This window comes from Leucopleurus acutus, assembly GCF_964270905.1.
Source record: "Leucopleurus acutus genome assembly, chromosome: 13".
Taxonomy (NCBI): domain Eukaryota; kingdom Metazoa; phylum Chordata; class Mammalia; order Artiodactyla; family Delphinidae; genus Leucopleurus; species Leucopleurus acutus.
In genome coordinates this window covers 57,076,693-57,102,062 of record NC_139155.1, presented here as the reverse complement: position 1 = coordinate 57,102,062, position 25,370 = coordinate 57,076,693, and positions in this window count along the sequence as shown.

The following is a 25,370-nucleotide window of genomic DNA, read 5'->3' as shown; positions in this document are numbered from 1 at the left end:
AAGAGAACCCTCCTATACTGTCAAGGGGAGTGTAAATTGGTGAAGCCACTATGGAGAACAGTATAGAGGTTCCTTAAAAAACTAAAAATAGAGTTGTCATATGATCCAACAATCCCACGCCTAAGCATATATCCAGAAAAGACAAAAACTCTAACCCGAAAAGATACACATACCCCAATGTCCCAATGTTCATAGCAGCACTATTTACAGTAGCCAAGACATGGAAGCAACCTAAATGTCTATAGACCGATGAATTGGTAAAGATGTGGCATCTATCTACCTATCTATCTACCTATCTATCTATCTATCTTTCTGTCTATCTATATATAATGAAATGTTAACTCAGCCATAAAAAGAATGAAATAATGTCATTTGCAGCAACATGGATGGAACTAGATATTATCACACTAGGTGAAGAAAATCAGACAAAGACAAATATCAGATGATATCGCTTATATGTGGAATCTAAAAAAATGATACAAATGAGCTTATTTACAAAACAGAAACAGACTCAGACATTGAAAGCAAACTTATGGTTATCAAAGGGAAAAGGAGGAGGGATTAAATTAGAAGTGTGGGATTGACAGATATACACTACTTATATAAAATAGATAAACAACAAGGTTCTACTGTATAGCACAGGGAACTATATTCAATACCTTGTAATAACCAATAATGGAAAAGAATCTGCAAAAGAATATATATATGTATATGTATAACTGAATTACTTGCTGTACATGTGAAACTAACACATTATAAATCAACTATACCTCAATAAAAATTTTTAAAAAGAGTGGGAAAAAATTAATACAATAAAAGAAACCCAAACAAATATTTAGCCAGAAAATCATGATCTCAAAGAAGTTCTTAAAGGAAAATCCATTCTTATCTCCCTAAAATATCCTAGGACATCTTCTCTTCAATGTCACAGCCATTTCTCCTTGAGGCTGTTTTTACAATGAATAAGTGGTTTTTACCAGGTGTGAACTACCTATTTACGGAGAGGAGGGTGACCTATTTTAGACGTTTGCATCCCTGACAAATGTTGTACTGTGTGACTAAGAAGCAAGGAAACCTAGAAGGCTCAAACTTAAGAAACCTTTGGAAAATTCACTTCTTCCCTGAAGCCAGTAAACGGAATTTTTAAACTGTATGAGATCGTAGCACCCTCAGTGTTCTGGCTGACAGCGTGTAGTCTCTTAAGCTCAGCGCCAGAAGAAGTCTGCTTACTGGAGTGAGAGTGCCTTGAGGAACACACGGCACCGCTTTCGTTGTGACTTTCAGCAATCTCTGCCCTCCTTCCCCCACCTATTGCCAGAGTCTTTCACACACACCTCTAACACTTCCATTTTCATTTAAATTTCTCAAGGATAATGCAAATCAAGCTTTTTTTTTTTCTCCCCTGAGTTTGACATAGAAAAAGATAGTTCACCTTGTCTTGTTAAAGCCTACGATGTTCCTGTATGGCTGATTCGCTTTGTTTTGGGGCAGAAACTAACACACCATTGTAAAGCAATTATACTCCAATAAAGATGTAAATAAATAAATAAAGAGAGTAGATCAGGGGGGAAAAAAAGCCTACGATGACTGACTGCTAGTTTTAGATTTAGATTTCAAGCCCTTGAATTATTCAAAACCCATTGCATCTTAAAAGAAAAAGTTTTCTCATGTGAAGGTGCATTTTAAGCCCTAAACAAGCACACGACTTGATTAGTTTTGGAATCAGTTGAGTTTTATATTTGACTTGGAAAGACGCTTCTTACCAAAGAAGTATGGGAGTTTGAAATCCCAGGAGAGCAACGTGGTGTTCATATCGTCTTCACATATGATTACGCACCTTCAAAAATCCCTAACCATGTATAATTGGAAACACAGCGACCTCTTTACCAAAGAGAGTACCACAGTTATTGCGTTCAGCTGCAGGTTCTACGACCTCTATGTCTTATGCTGATGGCACGTAGCTTCTAATGATTCGTTTGCATGTGTTAAATAAAAAGTTTATCGCTGCAAACAATTCAATATAATGGTCGACAGAGAAAGAAGATCAGTGCAATCGAAAAAGTTAAAAACTCCCACTTAATTTATGTGTGAAAGAACATGATCTCCGGTATTGGCTTTAAAACGCCGCAGCAAAGAAAATGGGGGAAGATATGGGAAAAGGTTGTCAAAGTGTTGGTGATTGTTGAATTGAGTGATAAACTGTTCATTATATGATTTCTTCTACTTTTGTGTATGTTTAAAAATCTTCACATTGAAGGTCAAAAAAATCCTCTTACAATGGAAAAGGGGAGAATGGAAAACAACAAACAGGGGTAACTGCTCTATCTAATATCACAGTAGACAAAATTAGAAGGACTTCCTGTCCTGGCAAAGAATGGAGACATCATCTTTTGACTAGGGAGTCAAGTACCTGGCTCTTCTTGGTTTTGAAATCAGAGAGGATCTGTCTTGTCCATTACCCTCTTTGGTCACCTGAGATGAAATGATCTAGAAGATGTCCATTTGGGGGGCTGTGTTTTTAGTGACTCACTTTCTGTTGACATGGGTTCAGAGTCTAGACATTGCTTTAGGGTGAGGGGGAGCAGAATACGTGACCCCAGAATGTGCCAGTTTGGCATGTGGATTATTCTGAGATGAAGATCAGAGCCCTACAGACTCAAGAAGAGGTTTTTACCCGCCTCTTAACTACCTAAAAGAATTTGGATAGAGGGCCTGTACCAGTGGAGAGCTAATACCCAAGTAACTTTTTATATCAGAAAAACTTACCTGCATGGCCTAGCAAACATTTGTTTACCAAACATTTGCTCTTATCTTCCTGATTTGTCTTCCTTCCCTTTGAGAGCCCAGACCCCTGGCCCCTTCTCCTTAGCTCAGACTGGTATATAAGCTTCAATTACCTGGCTGCTGGGAGCCGTCCGTGTCCTTCTGGGGCTCCCGTAGGTATGAAACTAGATTTGTTTTTCTCCTGTTCATCTGTCTTATACCGATTTAATTATTTGACCCACCAAAGAACCTAGAAGGGAAGAAAGGAAAAGTTTTTTCCCCTGCAAGGGATTTAGCAAACACATAGGATTGGTGGCCAAGCTTGGGGTCTCTTGGGTAGTATGATTCCATTAAAAATTAAGTATGCTTTGATCTGCTGCTGCTTTTGCACCCCACAGGCTAGTAACAAGGTACAGTATCTTGGCGGGTGGCTCTAGAGCCAGCCCAAGGAGAGTCCACTGGCTTCTCTCTCAAACTCAAAAAATGGCCTGGAGTGAGAAGGCACATTTAATCTTCTTCTTGTCATATTTCCCCATTTGTCCCCAAGATGTCTTTTATAGTTGTTCTCCCCCTCCCCAAGAAGAAGGGAGAAGTTTTCTTTGTTGACTCAGTATTGCTATGAAAATGATGTCACCTGAGCCAGCAGCGGGTGACACCGCTGATTTCGACTCTTGTGCGAGCTCCCAGTCTGGTGGTCTGATAACAGATAGTTAGACAGAACAGCAGCAGTCTGTGATCCGCACTCTATGGAGCTCTGCTGTAGTGTGTTCCGAATTCTGATTTGGGCTAATTGTTTCCACTTAGTGCCTTTTAACTTCTTCCTTTTGCATTTCCTATAACCTAGAAGTTGAGTGTAAGGCAGCATTCTCCAATAGAAGTGTCATGAGAGCCACATTTGTGATTTTTAAATTTCCTGGTTGCCACATTAAATATGTGAAAAGAAAAAGGCGAAATTAATTTGAATAATATATTTTATTTAACTGAATAGAGCTCAAATATAATCATTTAAATATGTAATCTGTATAATAATTATTGATGAGCTACTTTACTTTCTTTTTATTTTTATTCTATCTTTGAAATCCAGTGTGTATTTTATGCGTATATGTCTCAGTTTGGACTGGTCACATCTGAAGAGCTCAGTGGGTGGCAGCTCAGTGTGGCTGGTAGCTGCCACACTGGACAGTGCGCGACTAAGGTCTGATTGCATTCAGAGTGAACGTTTTCAGAAACGATTATCCGTAGCTGGTGCTGGCCATCTCATATCACATCAGATGGTGGATAAAATCAGCTTAGCTCACCATCAAAGTTAATAGGAAGTATCATTTTCTTTTCTTATCAAAGAACTGCTTCCTGCCTAACCAACCTTTTAGATAAGATAGAATCCCATGTGCCAACTAAAATACATGGTTAGGAAAACATTTTAATTGGTTACAACAGTCTAGTGGGGAAAGAGCAGAAATCAAAGAGGACTGTCTTAGATGATACAGACTCCTCTACAGGCATTAATAAGTTTGAGGAACTTTAAAAAATGATGACATGAGATAGAGTAGTTCACACATTCATGTCCCATGATTGTCTCATTATAGGTGTCTGTTGTACATACTTAACGTAAAATAATGAGCTTCTATTCAGCAGACAATAGCGTCCACCCTAACAATGTTAGCAAGGTACAAAGTTCCAGCAAGAAGAGATGCTAATTCTGTTTGTCTTATGTTGTAAAGACTGTAGCAGTTTCCTCAGTACTGTATGAGAGGAAAAAAAAAAAACTTGTAACCAACAGCTTTAAAGATTATTCCAATAAAAGTGATGGGTAAGTTGCATATTGCCTTTAAAAATACATTTGACTCTTTTTCTTTCAGTGTATACACTGATCATTTAATGGTATAATAAGCAGTTTGGTAGCAGTTTTGTCAATAAATTCTGTATCAGACATTTATCATCGGGCTGAATCAGAGGTAACGAAATTCCTGCATAGAGTTGCTTGCCATTGGAGCTGACAAAGGACTAAATGGAATTGAGCCCTTCCCATTTCTTGAGCCTGTTCTGACTGTAATGGGCTTACTGGTCTCCATCGGGGCTGCCTTTCTTCTGGGTGTCCATGTCCCTGAGTCGGATGTGCAGAACATCATCAGAGCCTCTGACCAGCTGTCTTTCCTCAGCAAAAGGAGGAAGGAAGACCAAGAAGAGGCAGCGTGGGAGAAGGAGGTCTCCCTGCTTACCTAGGCACCAGCTTCCTGCATCATTTCTCCTGGACCTCTAGAGATCAGGCCATGTTTTGGGACCCTGCAAAGAAAGGCATTAATACATTTCGCTTTAAAAAAATCAATGCATTTATTGGATTTACATAGGCCCGCTTTTTCAAAGAGTTCAGCATTCAAAATGTACTATCTTTGGAGCTAGTTGAGCTCTCTTAGGGCTGCTGAGAATTTTACCAAGAGCCTCAGGAGTAAAAGACAAGATGTCTGCCTTTGTTGAGTTTCTTGTCTATAAAGAGGGAACTGGAATAGCACTGTTAAAACATTTAAAATTCCTCAGCTACAATTGCATACCTGACCATAAAAAGATATTATTTTGCCTTCTTTCCAGTGTTTTGAGAGTAGCTTCAGTTCAATGGCATAAATAACCACCAATGGGATAAGGGAGTGAAATCTTCGCTTAGATTGAGTGTGTGATTCAGGTTTACAGCTTCTGCCGTAAAGCCTTATAGGGCCCTCTCTGCAGGTCGTTCCTCTTTTTCCCAGCATAGAGCATCTGTTGCTAAGGCAAGTGAAAATCAATTGGAACTAAAAACAGAGATTGGGTTTTCATAATCCTATATCATAAATGAGCTCATGACTGTGTGAACATTGCTCTGAGCAGTTTGGGTTGCCATTTATATATCCTCTAAATTAGCAGAGTGCTTTTCTTCCAGGGGCTAAAATGCTTTGTGTGTATAACCTGGCTTTATGTTGCGGAATGGAGGGAGCAGAACTGCCCTAGAATGGAAACAGGACGAGCATGCACCCCTTCTTTCTGTTGAGGTTAGTAGTGTGAAGTGCACAGAGAGGCAGTGCAGTGCCGTCGGGGGGGGAGGGCAGAGGCTTGATTCCAAAGGCCCAGCTGACCCTCCACTCAGTCTGCGTAGCCGGGTGAGACTGGGTGAGCATAACCCGCAATGAGTGACAGTTCCATCCTCGGTAAAAATGAGCGTAAGAATACCTTTTTCGTAGAAATGTGAGGAGGAGACAATGAAATGAGGTACCACTTCATCTCCCTCTACTCAGTACCCTTCCAATGCACCTGCTCATCGATGCCTGATTTGCGGTCAGCCCCAAAGCCTGATTTCTCCCTGCTTCCAGCCCGCTGAGGAGACCCACTGGAGAGGACTTGAAAGCTCACATTTTGAGCTATCAATTCATGCTTTCATGCTCTCCAAACGAAGTTGGGACCCCTGGACTGCCCAGCAAACCTTCTGTTTTTCTAATCAGTTCTCTCCTTTCTCTGCTCATGCTACTTTAAAAAAAAAAATCTAATTGTTTTCAAGCCCACTATGCTATGAATGAATCTCAGTTCTCAGCAAATGATTTTGATTCATTCTGTACTGAGGAAAGAGAGAAAAGGGGAAGGGAACAGTATAATGGGGAGTTTTGCAATTTCTACAGCCCTAGGCTTCAGCTTAAATTTATCACCACTTCCACTCGTCCTCTCCCCTTCTTTGTTCTCACCGTGGGATAAGGAGCCCCCCTGTTCAAGCCTAATCTGCCCTCTTTTGTTCTGAATCCCATCCACTTTCACCTCCTTAGGACCCAGTCTGTTAATTGTCCACTCTCCTCATTTTATATCATTTCCCTTTTTATGGCATCTTTGCCGCGACATTAATTAAATGGACATGGCTGGAAGTCTGTGTCCTTCCCTTCCCTTCACCATCAAGCTTCTCAGGAGAACCATGTTTCCTGCGTTACTTTTATTCACTCCTCAACCCACTGTAATCTGGCCACTGATCTACAGTCTTCATGGAAAGTATTTTTGCCAAGATCGTCTATGATTATCTTGTTTTAAACCGCAGTCGTCACTTCCAGGTCTTCACCTTGTGTAACTTCTTTGAAACATGTGTCTTCATAAGCATCCTTCCTATTTAAAGTACTCTATCCCTCTGCTTTCGGTATTTCACATTCGCTTTGGTTTTCCTTCTCCTTCTTTGCCTGCCCCTTCTCAACATCCTTTGCCCGTTCCTCTTCCTAGTTATGTTCCTATAATGTGGAATTCCTTAGTCTTTTCTCCCGGGATCCTGTCACCTCTCAATTCTACACCATCTTCCTGGGGGATGCGACAACTTCCAAGGTTTCATTTATGAATAATGGACTGAAGCTGCAACTCACGGAATCCTGAGCCTCGACAGACGTATGCTCAGTAGGTAACTTCCCATAGATGTCTCCTCAGCCTTTCGAGCTCAACGTGTTTATATAGAAAACTTTCATCTTTTCCCAAACAGTTTTCTTTTCACTTTTATCTTATCTCAGTGAGGGTCCCTTCCTTTCACTCAGTTGCCAAAACCAAAAAACTGGGTGTCACCTCAGGGTCTTTCCTCTCCTCCAGAGTATATGCACCGTCAACATATCAAGCCAGCCTCTGGGTCCTAGAGTTTTCACCTCTTCATATCTGTCGCTGCTTCTGATATCCCTCATCTCTCACTGAGATTTGCTACCACACCTGCCTCTGACCTGCTTTCTCCACCTGGGGCCTGGCCACCCTCCAGTCCATCCCCATTTGGGCCCTCACAGCAATCTGCAACCCAAACACCAATCTGAACGTTTCACTCCCCTGTTTAAAATTCTGTAATTATTCTGTATTGCTTTCTTGATCTATTCAAGACACTTCTTAATCTCGCCTCTGCTTCACTTTGTGAATGAATGGTTTTATTCCCTCCTAAATTCTGTGATTCAGACAGAATGAACAATGGACACCCTATGAGCACATCACGCTGACTGGCGCATACTTCTGCATATGCATCTTTCTTCCAGGAGGATCCTTCCCTTTTCCCTCCCAAACTCATCTCACTAATTCTCACTCACTCACCAGGTGTCAGTTTCTACTTGACCTCCTCTAGGAAGGCTTCACTGGCCCTTTCTCTCTCAGCCCCTCTGACTAGTTATCCCCCGTGTGGCCTCTTACAGTGGCTGCTATAACTCTGTTGTTAGATAACGGATAGCTCTTATTATTATTGTTGTTGTGGTTGTTACTGCTATTATCATCATCATCAGACCTAGACCTCCAGCTAAGGCTTTTGAATTTCAAGTCCAGTATTATTTTTGTAATAGTCCTATATTATTGCTATGCTTACCTGTCCTCTTCTCATGAAAAGCCTTAGTTGCTATGAATGATAATTATTAGCTTTAAGAGGTTCCTAGTTATGTAGACTTTTTTAATGCCCCAGGTCCTGAGCGTCGATCTTAGTTCTGCAGGGAGAGCACAAAGACATTACCTTTGCAATATGAACACTGGTCAGAACGAGTGAATATCCACCTTTACCGTTGCTCCTTGGAAACTGAAGGTGTGTGTTCTTCTGGCCCTAACAGTGGTGTCAGTGTCATAGCCTAGGGAAACCCCATGAGTGGAGGAAATTCCTCTTCTGTGATTGCAAGGAATGCTCTGTGAAGGGGAGGGGGGAAGCAAAAGCTAAGTCAGAGACCACCCGACTCAAACCCTACATACTATTGGAATTGCCCCAGCTTCTTCTAAGACTTAATATTCACAAAAAATAAAGGATTCAACAAAATAGGTGCTGTGAGTTGGCTCCCATATTCAGGTGACCTTGATTTACATGGAATGTCTTTTTTTCCTGTATTTTTAAGGTCAAATACTCGTAGATGCTAATTTTTACCTAAAAAGTGTACCCTTTGCTTGTGAGAAGAATGCGGAAGTCTTCCTTTGATTAACATTACATAATAATCTTTTCAAGTTGGCAGAACTGTAAATATTCAAGTGAGAGAAGTCATTGTGCTTTAGTACCAGGTACACCCTTTGTTCTGGATAATGAGCACAAACATAAAAGCCTAATTATCGCCGCTGTTTTACACTCCATGGAGTGTTGACAGCGTGTAAGACACCTTATAGAGTGTGGGAAAAACACAGTCTCCGACCTGAATGAAGATTCATAGTCTATAAAAAGAGTTGATTTTAATTGATCACCAATACGTCCTTATATTTGCTAAACTCACTTTAAGGAATAATTCTTGGCATTATTCTTAGTAATATTGGTAACAATGAATAGATAGAATAGTTGTATGATTTCAGATTAGTCTTAAAACATTCAAAAACATAGGTACTATTTGTAAAGCATATTTTAATCATTTGTTTTGTACATAGATCTTTGTGACTGATTTGACGTTAGGAGGTATGGTGTTTTGAACTACTGCCAAAGCAATGTCCCGTCTGGCTCGCAATGTCCCGTCTGGCTCTGTAAGATGCACTGGTGCGTCTGATCCTTTACTAGGTTCTAGTGTTGCAGAAATAACTGTATCAACTGTCTCTATCCCCCACCTATCATAAGGTGTGCAAGTTATCCATGTATAATAACAGAACCATGGGCAAGGTCAGAGGAAGCTCTGACCTTGGGTGAGCAGCTGTCAGAGAACAGGTAGTCCCATTGAAGCAAGTGACTTAGGAGGATGAAAAGGTATCCCCCAGTCAGACAGCAAAAAAAGTGGGTGGAGACTAGATCATGGAAAACATCATTAACAAAGTTACCTAATAATATATTATTCAAATTGGGGAACTTTAAAAAAAATTTTTTTAATATTTATTTTTAATTTATTTTTGGCTGCGTCAGGTCTTAGTTGTGGCATGCAGAATCTTTCATTGCGGTGCACAGGCTTCTCTCTAGTTGTGGTGCATGGGCTCCAGAGTGTGCAGCCTCTGTAGCTGCAGTACACAGGCTCAGTAGTTGTGGCACACAGGCTTAGCTGCCCCGTGGCATGTGGGATCTTAGTTCCCTGACCAGGGCACATCGAACCCATGTCCCCTGCATTGGAAGGTGGATTCTTAACCACTGGACCACCAGGGAAGTCCCCAAATTGGGGAACTTTTGATATTGAAAGAGAGTTATTTAATAATGATGCTGGAACGATGGCCAAGATTGGATAAACAGGGTGAAATGATCACCCTACTTGTATACCAGGCTCATGTGATGGAGAGTAGCTGAATGGTTTTAAGGTTGGACAGTGACATATACGCGTTTTCATTCTTAAAGGTCATTTTTAGTGGCAGTGTGGTGGATAACTAGGAAGGGAGAGGCTGTAGACAGAGAGATCGCTTAATTGACTAAGACAATTAGTCATCTAGATGAGCGTTGCTAAGACCCTCATCTGAGGCAGGCATTGTACTACGAGAAAACGGAAGAGGCAACAAATTTGAAACATATTTAGAAGTCAGAATCATACAGATTGGTAACTGGAGTTTGCATATCAAGAGGAGAAAAGATTTTAGTATAAATACAGAGTTTCCGGGTTGGGTGACTGGATGATGGTGAAACCTGTTGAAATAGAGATCACAAGAAGATCAGTAGGCGTTGGTGGAGGGAAGGCAAAAGATTAGTGCTGGCAGTGTGGGATACAGTGTGCTAGAAACGTCTTATAGCTGATGGAAAAGAAGGACAGATGTTCAGAGCAAAAGTCATGGCTCTAGAGGAACACATGAAACTATTGTAATTACAAAACTACTTGGCTTCAATGGAATGTTTCTCACTGTCTGTACTTGCTGGAATTCCTGGAAGGCCTCTTTGGCTTTTCAGTATTAATTCTTTTAATGTTAATATGTCTTCTAGAAATAGAACTCTAATAGTGCTTCTTATTTCACTCTTGTTTTATAGCACATGCTTTCTCTATTTCACTGGAGAATATTTCTTCGGTTGTTTTCATAGCTCTATTTCAAAACATTTGGCACAAATTGTTTCCAGAATATTCACCTATGACATTTGTGCGATTGTGGCAGCGCAGACATTGAATAATGACAGTTAGCAACGTGATGCTCGAGGGTATGAGCCACACCACCCGTTCCATCCTATTGTTTCATCTGTCATTGTCACTGAGGCACGTTTAGGTATATTGTAATGAAACTATCCAACTAGAAACACTATCATAAACTCAAAGATGCAGATACTCACTCATCTACTGTTCAAGCAGTTAGTAAGGCCCTACTATATTCTAGGAGCTTTTAAAGGTGGGAAGGTTCAGTAAGCAGATGGTCTTCCAACCCTAACTGTAATTACAGGTACCATGTTCATCTTGGTTGAGCTGATGTAAGGTTGTCCTGTATGACTCTTGAATTCCTACCTCTGACTTCACTGTGAACCCATTTTTTCATTTTTTTGTGGGTCACAGCCCTCCCAAGTGTGAGTAGTATAAAGGTTATTTAGTGGACAAAATCTTTAAGTAAGAGATATTTACTTTTGTAGCAAAATTTTTAAAACATCTTTATTGGAATATAATTGCTTTACAATGGTGTGTTAGCTTCTGCTTTATAACAAAGTGAATCAGCTATACATATACATATATCCCCATATCTCCTCCCTCTTGCATCTCCCTCCCACCCTCCCTGTCCCACCCCTCTAGGTGGTCACAAAGCGCCGAGCTGATCTCCCTGTGCTATGTGGCTTCTTCCCACTAGCTATCTATTTTGTATTTGGTAGTGTATATATGTCCATACCACTCTCTCACTTCGTCCCAACTTACACTTGCCCCCTCCGTGTCCTCAAGTTCATTCTCTACATCTGTGTCTTTATTCCTGTCCTGTCCCTAGGTTCTTCAGAACCAATTTTTTTAGATTCCATATATATGTATTAGCATATGGTATTTGTTTTTCTCTTTCTGACTTACTTCACTCTGTATGACAGACTCTAGGTCCATCCACCTCACAACAAATAACTCAATTTTGTTTCTTTTTATGGCTGAGTAATATTCCATTGTATATATGTGCCACATCTTCTTTATCCATTCATCTGTCGATGGACACTTAGGTTGCTTCCATGTCCTGGCTATTGTAAATAGAGCTGCAATGAACATTTTGGTACATGACTCTTGAATTATGGTTTTCTCTGGGTATATGCCCAGTAGTGGGATTGCTGGGTCGTATGGTAGTTCTATTTTTAGTACTTTTGTAGCAAATTTGATCATGACATTCTCCCACTTAGACTTTTTCAGTGGCTCCCAGTGTTTCTAGGATAAAATCAAAACTCTGTGGCATGTCATATAAGATCATTCATGATATGTCCTGGGCACATCTCTCTAACTTGTTTGATTCCCACCTTCTCTTACACGTCTTTCTGTCCAGTCATATGTGTACCTTTACTTGCATTATCCACAAATGGTCCTTTCATCTCTCATTCTGTGTTGCATCTTTCTTTGTACCTTCTTCCTAGTTCACTTTTACCCACTTCCTTCCCTAGGTAATTCTTACTCATCCTTCAAGATTCTTCTTAAGTATCAGTTCCTCTGAGAAACATTGTTTGTTTCCCAAACTGAGTTAAGGGACCCTCCTCCTTGCCTTGTTAGCTCTCTGTATGTATTTCTATCCCAGCACCTACCATGTTCTATACTAAATATGTGAGATTAATTTGTCTCCTTACAGCAGAAATTTCCTTGAGACTAGAAACCACGTTTTCATCTTTATATCCTTAGCACCTCACATGATTCCTGGCACATGGGAATTGTTCAGTAAATGTTTGTTGAGTGAATAAGTGAGTGAATGAGTCGACAAGTGAAGGAATGAACATGCTCCCTATGGCATCCTGTTCCCCAGGATTCTAGCATCCCCTGTCTCCCTCCTTCCCTGCCCCTCTGAGTTTTCTTCCTGAGGCCATGAACACAGCACTCCCTCTGTCTTTCTAAAGCCATGCTCTTACTCAAGGGCAGAGCACCTGTGGGCTCCTGCAACCCATTTTCCCATGCAGTTGTCTCTGGACTATAGAATATTCTCTTAGGCTTTCACTCTCCAGGACTAGCCCCAAGCAAGGAATCTCCCTGAGTACTTTTTTCATACTTCCAAAGTAACATATTTCAGTCAGTCAATCCAGGAGCAGAAAATGATTGTCCAGTACCTTGCTTATGTCTGAGCTGTGCCAGGTTTCCCTATACAGCCATGGAAAAAAGTAGCCGTGTTCCTATCACTTGTGGATGGCATTTCACTTTTCTGTAGGATCCACATTATTTCATTTTACTTTAGTTTTTCCTCATGTCACTCCCATGAGGTAAATCGGGCCAATTGTAGTTTTCCATATGTGAAAGATGGAGGAAATAAGGCTGCGAAAAGGAACATAAAATGATTGGCTTGTAAACAGCACCTGACATTCAAACCCACACCTTTGACTCTAGATTCATGGACCCGTCACTAAACCAAACTGATGAGCGTCTTCCCTCATCCCTGTGTGGTCTGGTCATGCTTACGGGGCAAAGTTTAGGAGATGTATGTGCGCTCTGGCATCCGTCTCCTCCCAGCTCACCTTTCTCTAAGTCCTTCCTAGAAGAAAATTCTTTACTGCGCCACCATCTTCTGAAGCAAGAAGAACAGAGGGGGGTACAGTTCTTATATGAATTTCTGTGTTGTTTTGGAGGTAATAGTGGAGTGTTAAAGGGCCTCTATCACCCAGGCATCTGCTAAAGACTTCCTAGTCATAGATGACCTTGTCACCAGCCCAGCTTCCTGACAGTCACATCCCCCAACAGGTGGAGGAGACAATGAACACAGGGCGACTTTGGGCCTAATTTTGATCGCAAGAAGGAACTGACTTGTGAAGGAGAAGGAGAAGATGGAAACGTGGCCATTATCTTACAGCTGTGAGGCTCCATCTTTAGGAGGTGAGAAGAGGCAATTTGTTAAAATGCACGTTGCTGGTTTCCACCTCCCAGAGATCCCTGGGGTCTGAAGTGATGTCTCAGATTCTGCAACACCAAGCACGCCAGGCAGGTGATCAGAGGGTCCACTTTGCGTTTGAGCATGTGGTATAAGAGACACTTGCTAGAGTCTGCAAGGGAGTGTAAAGAAGTTGATATTCGGGGTTGACTCTCTTGAGTTCATCTACCTCTGTTACTTACTAGCTGTGCGACCTTGGAAAACATCCTTAACCCATAAGGGTTCAGTTTCTTCATCTATAAGTCGAGGACCTCTCCAGAAACAACCCAGGATACTTTATCTTCCCATTTCATGGGATCATTTAGAGGCTCTAATTAGGCTCACAAAGGAGTTTATAAAATGTTAAACTCAGTAAAGTGATAGCAGGCATTCTAACATTCTGTATTTTGGTTTGTCTTCACAACAACCCCGTGTGATACATTTTTCGAAGTTTCAAAGGCTCCTTGAATCTATGCTACAAAACTCCTGAGGGAGAGGAGAGCTGAAGAAAGTCATCTTTCCAAGATGAAATTCTGCTTGTGTCACTGTTTTTTATTTCAGCAAGGAAATAGCAGGCCTGGGTTCTAAAGAACCCACCTGACCTGGTCATCCAGGGAGGGCCCCAGTGAACACAATTTTTAAAATCACATGTATCATGGGAAAAAGGAAGCAAAATAACCAAAGACAGAACTTTCTAAAAATTATGTCAGGAAGAATCTGTACCAAAACGAGTCAAGGTTTGCAAAGAAGTCCGATAACAACCACAAAGGGCAATTTTATTTATGTTCCTTGTATGCGTTTCCTATGATTGTACAAAAATGTACTTCACACCCTCATTTTCTGTCTCACAGTTTCCATGTTAGCAGTTTTGGCATAGCTGAGCTGGGCCCTCCACTCGGGGTCTCACAAACTGCAGTCAAGATGTTGGCTGGGCTGTGATCTCATCTGAGGCTGGGGTCCTCTTGGAAACTCATGTTTCAAAGAGGCAGAGTCCACTCCTTGCATTTGTGGACCTCGTGATGGTTTACTTGTTCAGGGCCAGAGAGAGAGAGAGAAAGAGAGAGAGAGAGAGAAAGAGAGAGAGAGAGAGAAAGAGAGAGAGAGAGAAGTTCTGCTGCTTTGAGTCTCTGAGCTCAGGGAAGACCCTCTTATAAACCCTCTTATAAAGGACTCCATGGTTTAGGTCAGGCCCATCCTGGGTAATATTTCTTTTGATTAACTTAAAATCAACTGATTAGGGACCTTAACTGCATCTGAAAAGTCCCTGTGTTTTGCCATATGAAGTGACACCATCACATGAGTGACATCCCATCACTTTTGCCCTATTCTATTGGTCAGAAGTAGGTCACAGTTTGCACCCACTCTCAGGAGATGGGATTCCACAAGGATGTGACTTACTCGGGGTCACCCGGGATGTGTCTGCCACATGGGGAGACAGAAGACCTTCTTCTCTTCAGTAGAACATTTACCAGGCTCACAGGATGCTCCAGGTACAGTGTGGGACCCTAAAATGAGAAGGTCACCTTCCCTGCCTGCCTCTAGGTGGCTTACAGTCTAGTGCAAGTGATAGGCCAGAGGTTTGGAGCCAATGAAGAGAAAACAGAAATCTCTATCTCTTATTCTGTTTCTAACTCCTTATGGCCACACTGTGAAGGGGAAGGATCTTTAAACTGAAAAGGGCAGACATAGAGGGGAAAGTGGAGAGCCTGGGTGGGTGAAGGAATAATACAGCAGCACTTAACTATTCTGAATGTGTCAATGACTGTTTGCCTGGTAAATATCATTGATGGTGGGAGAAACCTTATAAATAAGGACGCTGAAGTGATTCAGAGATATCTGAGCCATCAAGGAGAGAAGGGCTAGAACATGGACAGACGAAAGTATTCTAATGAAAATGTATGTGGTAATTATCGTTTGGAAGAACTCAGGCACCAGCTCTCAGATTCTCTTGGCGGGGGCGGGAGCGGGGGGCTGGAAATCCCTGGGGCTCATCTCTTAGGCCAGCTTTGCAGACCTGGGCAGGCCGTGTAAGGATTGATCCCATGGTCTCTCAGACTCCGAGGAGATGCAAATAGCACGTGGAAGAATAGGGTTCTACTCTTTACCGTTTTAAGCACAGAGCACCATCCAGAATGAAATTAGGCTCTAAAATATCTGACTCACGTCGCTGAAGCTTATCATGTAAAGGCATGCACCTTTCTCCTTTCTCACCTTCTCCTACGTTTGATGCTAGAAAGAAGTTGGGGGAAGGGAGGGAAAAGAGAAAGAGAGGCATGAAAACCTGAGGAGCTGCTTTCCAGGACCAATCTTTGGTCCCAGATCGTCTGCCCATCCCCCCCTCCCCATCTTCCTAAGTGACAGGCATATTCAGACCATGCAATGCAAGGTTAGCATTTCCCCAAGAATAACCTCACAGAGCACTAAAGATAATTCCTCAAAGGCCGAGGGCCTAAAATATCTGCCACGTGTTTTTCTATCTCTATTCCCCAAGCAATCAGGGATCATTCTCCAGCGTCGAGAAGACTGTTGGCTTTGTCACTGCTTTGCTGGCAATACAAGTGTGCACAGCTGTGTCCGCACACGGCCTCAGCAATAATGCTCCGAACTTCCTGCCTGGCAGACAGCTCCACCCCACTGCTCCAGAATCTGTTCCAGTGGGTGAAATTTGCAGCAATGTGTCCCTTGAGTGTCCTTGTCCAGAATGATTTTTCTCCTCATATGGCCTCTCTGAATCAAGTCCCTTTGGACTTGAAATAGAAGATGTTGCATGTCCCTTGCGACTGCGACTTTGCCACAGGGGCTAGAAGGACAGCTGTGCTGAGCCAGGTGTTGACCTCTTGCGATTCAGAATGTCTGGGCTCCATCCTGAGCCATGCATCACCGTCCCCATCTAAAACCATAATTTCAAGTAAAAACAATTTCTCTTAAAAATCCATGTCGCAGATTCCTCTTCCTCTGAATGAGTCCTGTTCCTTGTATGGCAAAGGAGGATTCAGATAAAGTCTGACCTCCTTATCACAGGGTGCAGAACCCTGAGATTTAAACCCTGTTCCCTCTCAGCCTCTTCTATTGCCTCCTTCAACAGAGCTGGAGCTCTTCAAAACTCCTTGTAGACCCCATTGAATTCTGTGCTTTTAGGTCTGTGAAGGAGTTCTGGTTTTCTCAGAGGGGAACATCCTTCCCTTCCTGCCTCTGCTGTGCTTCTATTCTTGTCTCCAAACCGACATTGCCTTTTCCATCATTGGTGACCCCTTCCCTTCCCTTCTCAGCTCCCCTGGACCTCACCCATGTTACCCTCTCTGTGCTCTGCTCCAGCATTTATGTTGGATCGTAAGGACTTACTTTCCTGTGTGTCTTTGCCACTCTATCTAAGCACGATGAGACATGGAATCATGTTTTATTTTTAGACCCCAATCCTTTAGCATGGTGCCTTTATAGAAAAATAAATATTTGTTAGACAAATGATGAATGATGTTGACCCCATGTAAAAAGATACAGTGGGGAGGGCATAAGAGATGGAAAGTCCCCAATTTTAGCGCAAAATGTTGCCCATGATAGTGTGGTTACACTAAGGCAAAGCTGATGAATATTATGTTTAGAAAAGCAAGTCTCAAAGGACTTATTTTACCAGTACTAACTCTGAAAGCCTTGGTGTGCCGCTGAGTCAAGAGACAGATCATTTTACTTTTAAAGATACATATTGTGAATTTGTGGCAAAAGCGATTCATTCTGTACATGTGACCACGAGAGCCACTGAGAACCAGGCAGAGTTTTTAATGGACACAGTGGAAAACATGGAGCCAGGTACTGTTTTGTAAAACAGGAACTGGCAGTGAAAGTTGTGTGTGTGGCAGATGAATCAGAGAATGGCTTTGGAAAGTGGTCTGTCCCTTCTTTATCATCAGTGTGGAAATTCCCTCTTCTCCATCACTGACACAGGACTTTTCAGCTCCTACTTAATTCTAGAAGCAAGGGGTTTAGAATTTCATAACAAATTGACAGTTATGATTGTAAATATGCTCTTTATTATGTGCAGTGAAACTCTGTCTACCTACAACTTCTATCCACTTGTTCTAATTTTTTTTTAATTGAAGTATAGTTGATTTACAATGTCGTGTTCGTTTCAGGTGTAGAGTAAAGTGATTCCATTATGCATACATATGTATCTATTTTTTCAGATTCTTTCCCATTATACGCAATTACAAAATATTGAGTACAGTTCCTTGTGCTATATAGCAGGTCCTTGCTGGTTATCTATTTTATAGATATTAGTTTGTATCCGCTAATCCCAAACTCCTAATTTATCCCTCGCCTCCTTTCCCCTTTGGTAACCATAAATTTGTTTTCTATGTTTGTGAGTCTAGTTTTCTTTCGGATATAAGTTCATTTGTTTCTTTTTTTTTAAGCTTCCACATATAAGCGATATTCAGCCTCACATGTTAGGGGGCGACTGACTTTATTTTCAGTGTCTCCTTCCTTCCTGGCCAAGTCTTCTGGTTAATTTCCGAGTACTCTTACTAACAGACTTTCACTAATCTTTTAGTCTTTAAAAACCTAAAACCAAACAGCTTACAGCCCTTCCTAACTGTGCAGAGTAAAATACAGCTCTCATTACTTTTACTCTAAATCTGTATTATTATTATTTTTTTAACATCTTTATTGGAGTATAATTGCTTTACAATGGTTTGTTAGTTTGTGCTTTATAACAAAGTGAATCAGTTATACATATGTCCCCATATCTCTTCCTTCTTGCATCTCCCTCCCTCCCACCCTCTCTATCCCACCCCTCTAGGTGGTCACAAAGCACCGAGCTGATCTCCCTGTGCTGTGCGGCTGCTTCTGGTAGTGTATATATGTCCACGTCACTCTCTCACTTTGTCTCAGCTTACCCTTCCCTCTCCCCGTATCCTCAAGTCCATTCTCTAGTAGGTTTGTGTCTTTATTCCTGTCTTGCCCCTAGGTTCTTCATGATCATTTTTTTTTTTTTTTAGATTCCATATATATGTGTTAGCATACGGTATTTGTCTTTCTCTTTCTGACTTACTTCACTCAGTATGACAGACTCTAGGTCCATCCACCTCATTACAAATAGCTCAATTTCGTTTCTTTTTATGGCTGAGTAATATTCCATTGTATATATGTGCCACATCTTCTTTATCCATTCATCTGATGATGGACACTTAGGTTGCTTCCATGTCTGGGCTATTGTAAATAGAGCTGCAATGAACATTTTGGTACATGACTCTTTTTGAATTATGGTTTTCTCAGGGTATATGCCCAGTAGTGGGATTGCTGGGTCATATGGTAGTTCCATTTTCAGTTTTTTAAGGAACCTCCATACTGTTCTCCATACTGGCTGTATCAGTTTACATTCCCACCAACAGTGCAAGAGGATTCCCTTTTCTCCACACCCTCTCCAGCATTTATTGTTTGTAGAGTTTTTGATGATGGCCATTCTGACCGGTGTGAGATGATATCTCATTGTAGTTTTGATTTGCATTTCTCTAATGATTAATGATGTTCAGCATTCCTTCATGTGTTTGTTGGCAATCTGTATATCTTCTTTGGAGAAATGTCTATGTAGGTCTTCGGCCCATTTTTGGATTGGGTTGTCTGTTTTTTTTGATATTGAGCTGCATGAGCTGCTTGTAAATTTTGGAGATTAATTCTTTGTCAGTTGCTTCATTTGCAAATATTTTCTCCCATTCTGAGGGCTGTCTTTTCGTCTTGTTTATGGTTTCCTTTGCTGTGCAAAAGCTTTTAAGTTTCATTAGGTCCCATTTGTTAACTTTTTTTTATATTTCCATTTTTCTAGGATGTGGGTCAAAAAGGACCTTGCTGTGATTTATGTCATGGAGTGTTCTGCCTATGTTTCCCTCTAAGAGTTTGACAGTATCTGGCCTTACATTTAGGTCTTTAATCCATTTTGAGTTTATTTTTGTGTATGCTGTTGGGGAGTGTTCTAATTTCATACTTTTACATGTACCTGTCCAGTTTTCCCAGCACCGCTTATTGAAGAGGTTGTCTTTTTTCCACTGTTTATTCTTGCCTCCTTTATCAAAGATAAGGTGACCAGGGCTTCCTTGGTGGTGCAGTGGTTGAGTCTACCTGCCGATGCAGGGGACACATGTTCATGCCCCGATCTGGGAGGATCCCACATGCCGCGCAGTGGCTAGGCCCATGAGCCATGGCCGCTGAGCCTGTGTGTCCAGAGCCTGTGCTCAGCAACGGGAGAGGCCACAACAGTGAGAGGCCCGCGTACAGAAAAAAAAAAAAAAGATAAGGTGACCATATGTGCGTGGGTTTATCTCTCGGCTTTATATCCTGTTCCATTGATCTATATTTCTGTTTTTGTGCCAGTACCATACTGTCTTGATTACTGTAGCTTTGTAGTATAGTCTGAAGTCAGGGAGCCTGATTCCTCCAGCTCTGTTTTTCTTTCCCAAGGTTGCTTTGGCTATTCGGGGTCTTTTGTGTTTCCATAAAAATTGTGAAATTTTTTGTTCTAGTTCTGTGAAAAATGCCATTGTTAGTTTGATAGGGTTTGCATTGAATCTCTAGATAGATTTGGGTAGTAGAGTCATTTTCACAATGTTGATTCTTCCAACCCAAGAACATGGTATATCTCTACATCTGTTTGTATCATCTTTAATTTCTTTCATCAGTGTCTTATAATTTTCTGCATACAGGTCTTTTGTCTCCTTAGGTAGGTTTATTCCTAGGTATTTTATTCTTTTTGTTGCAATGGTAAATGGGAGTGTTTTCTTAATTTCACTTTCATATTTTTCATCATTAGTATATAGGAATGCCAGAGATTTCTATGCATTAATTTTGTATCCTGCTACTTTACCAAATTCACTGATTAGCTCTAGTAGTTTTCTGGTAGCATCTTTAGGATTCTCTTTGTATAGTATCATGTCATCTGCAAACAGTGACAGCTTTACTTCTTCTTTTCCGATTGGATTCCTTTTCTTTCCTTTTCTTCTCTGATTGCTGTGGCTAAAACTTCCAAAACTATGTTGAATAATAGTGGTGAGAGTGGGCAACCTTGTCTTGTTCCTGATCTTAGTGGAAATGGTTTCAGTTTTTCACCATTGAAGACGATGTTGGCTGTGGGCTTGTCATATATTGCCTTTATTATGTTGAGGAAACTTCCGTGTATGCCTACTTTCCAGAGGGTTTTTACCATAAATGGGTGTTGAATTTTGTCAAAAGCTTTCTCTGCATCGATTGAGATGATCATATGCTTTTTCTCCCTCAATTTGTTAATATGGTGTATCACATTGATTCATTTGTGTATATTGAAGAATCCTTGCATTCCTGGGATAAACCCCACTTGATCATGGTGTATGATCCTTTTAATGTGCTGTTGGATTCTGTTTGCTAGTATTTTGTTGAGGATTTTTGCATCTATGTTCATCAGTGATATTGGCCTGTAGTTTTCTTTCTTTGTGACATCTTTGTCTGGTTTGGGTATCAGAATGATGGTGGCCTTGTAGAATGAGTTTGGGAATGCTCCTCCCCCTGCTATATTTAGGAAGAGTTTGAGAAGGATAGCTCTTAGCTCTTCTCTTAATATTGATAGAATTCGCCTGTGAAGACATCTGGTCCTGGGCTTTTGTATATTGGAAGATTTTTAATCACAGTTTCAATTTCAGTGCTTGTGATTGGTCTGTTCATATTTTCTATTTGTCCATTTCTTCCAGGTTGTACATTTTATTGGCATAGAGTTGCTTGCCGTAATCGCTCATGATCCTTTGTATTTCTGCAGTGTCAGTTGTTACTTCTCCTTTTTCTTTTCTAATTCTATTGATTTGAGTCTTCTCCCTTCTTTTCTTGATGAGTCTGGCTAATAGTTTATCAATTTTCTTTATCTTCTCAAAGAACCAGCTTTTTGTTTTATTGATCTTTGCTATCATTTCCTTCATTTCTTTTTCATTTATTTCTGATCTGATCTTTATGACTTCTTTCCTTCTGGTAACTTTGGGGTAGTTTTGTTCTTCTTTCTCTAATTGCTTTAGGTGTAAGGTTAGGTTGTTTATGAGAGATGTTTCTTGTTTCTTAAGGTAGGATTGTATTGCTATAAACTTCCCTCTTAGAACTGCTTTTGCTGCATCCCACAGGTTTGCAGTCGTCATGTTTTCATTGTCATTTGTTTCTCAGTATTTTTTGATTTCCTCTTTGATTTCTTCAGTGATCTCTTGGTTATTAAGCAGTGTATTGCTTATGCTCCATGTGCTTGTACTTTTTACAGATTTTTTCCTGTAATTGATATCTAGTCTCATAGTGTTGTGGTCAGCAAAGATACTTGATACGATTTCAATTTTCTTAAATTTACAAAGGCTTGATTTGTGACCCAAGATATGATCAATCCTGGAGAATGTTCCATGAGCACTTGAGAAGAATGTGTATTCTGTTGTTTTTGGCTGGAATGTCCTATAAATATCAATTAAGTCCATCTTGTTTAATGTATCATTTAAAGCTTGTGTTTCCTTATTGATTTTCATTCTGGATGATCTGTCCATTGGTGAAAGTGGGGTGTTAAAGTCCCCTACTCTGATTGTGTTACTGTCGATTTCCCCTTTTATGGCTGTTAGTATTTGCCTTAAGTATTGAGGTGCTCCTATGTTGGGTACATAAATATTTACAATTGTTATATCTTCTTCTTGGATTGATCCCTTTATCATTATGTAATGTCCTTCTTTGTCTCTTGTAATAGTGTTTATTTTAAAGTCTATTTTGTCTGATGTCTGTATTGCTACTGCAGCTTTCTTTTGATTTCCATTTGCATAGAATATCTTTTTCTATTCTTTCACTTTCAGTGTGTATGTTTCCCTAGGTCTGAAGTGGGTCTCTTGTACACAGCATATATATGGGTCTTGTTGTCTTTCAGCCAGTCTATGTCTTTTGGTGGGAGCATTTAATCCATTTACATTTAAGGTAATTATTGATATGTATGTTCCTATTGCCAGTTTCTTAATTGTTTTGGGCTTGTTCTTGTAGGTCTTTTCCTTCTCTTGTGTTTCCTGCCTAGAGAAGTTCCTTTAGCATTTGTTGTAAAGCTGGTTTGGTGGTGCTGAATTCTCTTTGCTTTTTCTTGTCTGTAAAGGTTGTAATTTCTCCATCAAATGTGAATGAGATCCTTGCTGGGTAGAGTAATCTTGGTTGTAGATTTTTCTCCATCATCACTTTAAATATGTCCTGCCAGTCCCTTCTGGCTTGCAGAGTTTCTGCTGAGAGATCAGCTGTTAACCTTATGGGGATTCCCTGTGTGTTGTTGTTTTCCCCTTACTTCTTTTAATATGTTTTCTTTGCATTTAATTTTTGATAGTTTGATTAATGTGTGTCTTGGTGTGTTTCTCCTTGGATTCATCCTGTATGGGACTCTCTGTGCTTCCTGCAGTTGATTAACTCTTTCCTTTCCCATATTTGGGGAGTTTTCAACTATAATCTCTTCAAATATTTTCTCAATCCCTTTCTTTTTCTCTTCCTCTACTGGGACCCCTATAATTTGAGTGTTGGTGCTTTTAACATTGTTCCAGAAGTCTCTGAGTCTGTCCTCAATTCTTTTCATTCTTTTTTCTTTATTTTGCTCTGCAGTAGTTATTTCCACTATTTTATCTTCCAGGTCACTTATCCGTTCTTCTGCCTCAGTTATTCTGCTATTGGTCCCTTCTAGAGAATTTTTAATTTCATTTATTGTGTTGTTCATCACTATTTGTTTGCTCTTTAGTTCTTCTAGGTCCTTGTTAATCGTTTCTTGTATTTTCTCCATTCTAGTTCCACGATTTTGGATCATCTTTACTGTCATTATTCTGAATTCTTTTTCAGGTAGACTGCCTATTTCCTCTTCATTTGTTCGGTCTGGTGGGTTTTTACCTTGCTCCTTCGTCTTCTGTGTGTTTCTCTGTCTTCTCATTTTGCTTAACCTACTGTGTTTGAGGTCTCCTTTTTGCAGGCTGCAGGTTCATATTTCCTGTAGTTTTTGATGTCTGTCCCCAGTGGCTAAGGTTGGTTCATTGGGTTGTGTAGGCTTCCTGGTGGAGGGGGAGTAGTGCCTGTGTTCTGGTGGATGAGGCTGGATCTTGTCTCTCTGGTGGGCAGGTCCACATCTGGTGGTGTGTTTTGGGGTGTCTGTGACCTTATTATGATTTTGGGCAGCCTCTCTGCTAATGGATCGGATTTCGTTCCTGTCTTGCTAGTTGTTTGGCATATGGTGTCCAGCACTGTAGCTTGCTGGTCATTGAGTGGTACTGGGTCTTGGTGCTGAGATGGAGATCTCTGGGATATTTTCGCCATTTGATATTATGTGGAGCTGGGATGTCTCTTGTGTACCAATTTCCTGAACTAGTCTCTCCCGCCTCAGAGGCACAACCATGATGCCTGGCTGGAGCACCAAGAGCCTGTCATCCACACGGCTCAGAGTAAAAGGGAGAAGAAAAAGAAAGAAGGAAGAAGATAAAGTAAAATAAAATAAAATGAAGTGAAAGAAGATTAAATAAATTTATTAAAATAAAATTATTAAAAGAATTTTTTAAATAATGAAAAGAAAAAGGAAAGAAAGAAGAGAGCAATGAAACCAAAAAATAAATCCACCAATGATAACATGTGCTAAAAACTATACTAAAACAAAAACCAAAAAATGACAGACAACCCTAGGACGTTGTGGATGGTAAAAGCAAAGCTATACAGACATAATCCCACACAGAAGCATACACAGAAGCATACACATACACACTCACAAAAAGAGAAAAAGGGAAAAATGTATATATACCGTTATTCCCAAAGTCCACCTCCTCAATTTGGGATGATGCGTTGTCTATTCATTTATTCCACAGATGCAGGGACATCAAGTTGATTGTGGAGCTTTAATCCGCTGCTTCTGAGGCTGCTGGGAGAGATTTCCCTTTCTCTTCTTTGTTCTCACAGCTCCCAGGGGCTCAGCTTTGGATTTGGCCCCGCCTCTGCGTGTAGGTCTTCTGAGGGTGTGTGTTCTTCACTCACACAGGACGGGGTTAAATTAGCAGCTCATTAGGGGGCTCTGGCTCACTCAGGCCATGGGGAGGGAGAGGTACAGATGCGGGGTGAGCCTGTGGCGGCAGAGGCCAGCACGACGTTGCACCAGCCTGAGGTGTGCCATGCGTTCTCCCAGGGAACTTGTCCCTGGATCAAGGGGTATTTTACAAAGATGAGGGCAGGGGTAAGGGGAACCCACAGGGATAGCATTATTTGCTGGGCTAGCAATGGGGGTTCTGAGGACATTACCATCCCTGGGCTTGCAGAGGTGAGGGAGGGCATCAGCTACTGACTGAGTAGGTCTTCCGACCCAGACGGAAGCTATTGTCTTTAGCTGAGGAACAGAGCCAGCAGAGGTTCACCCTGCAGGCGGGAAGGTGGTAAAATGAACATGTCAACCCCACTCTTGTCCTGCTGCTTCCCCACATCGATTGACACCAACTCGAAGCCAGAGGGCAAGGGAGCCGGTTGATGACGCCGTTAAAGCTCAGCTCTCCAGGGCTTGGTGTGACGTGAAGAAAGGTGAAGACAGTGGTTAGTGGATCTGGAGAGGCAAGTGAGAAGCCTCCATGCGATCGTGCTACCATTCATCTTATCCAAATTGTGAGTAAAAGATTATCGACTAAGACTGAGGATGTTGTGAACCAACTAGCTGTTCCTTCCCCTTGACATTGATCGCCTCGTCACCACTGTCTATGTCGTGATGGCAGAAGCTGAGAATTCCCTCA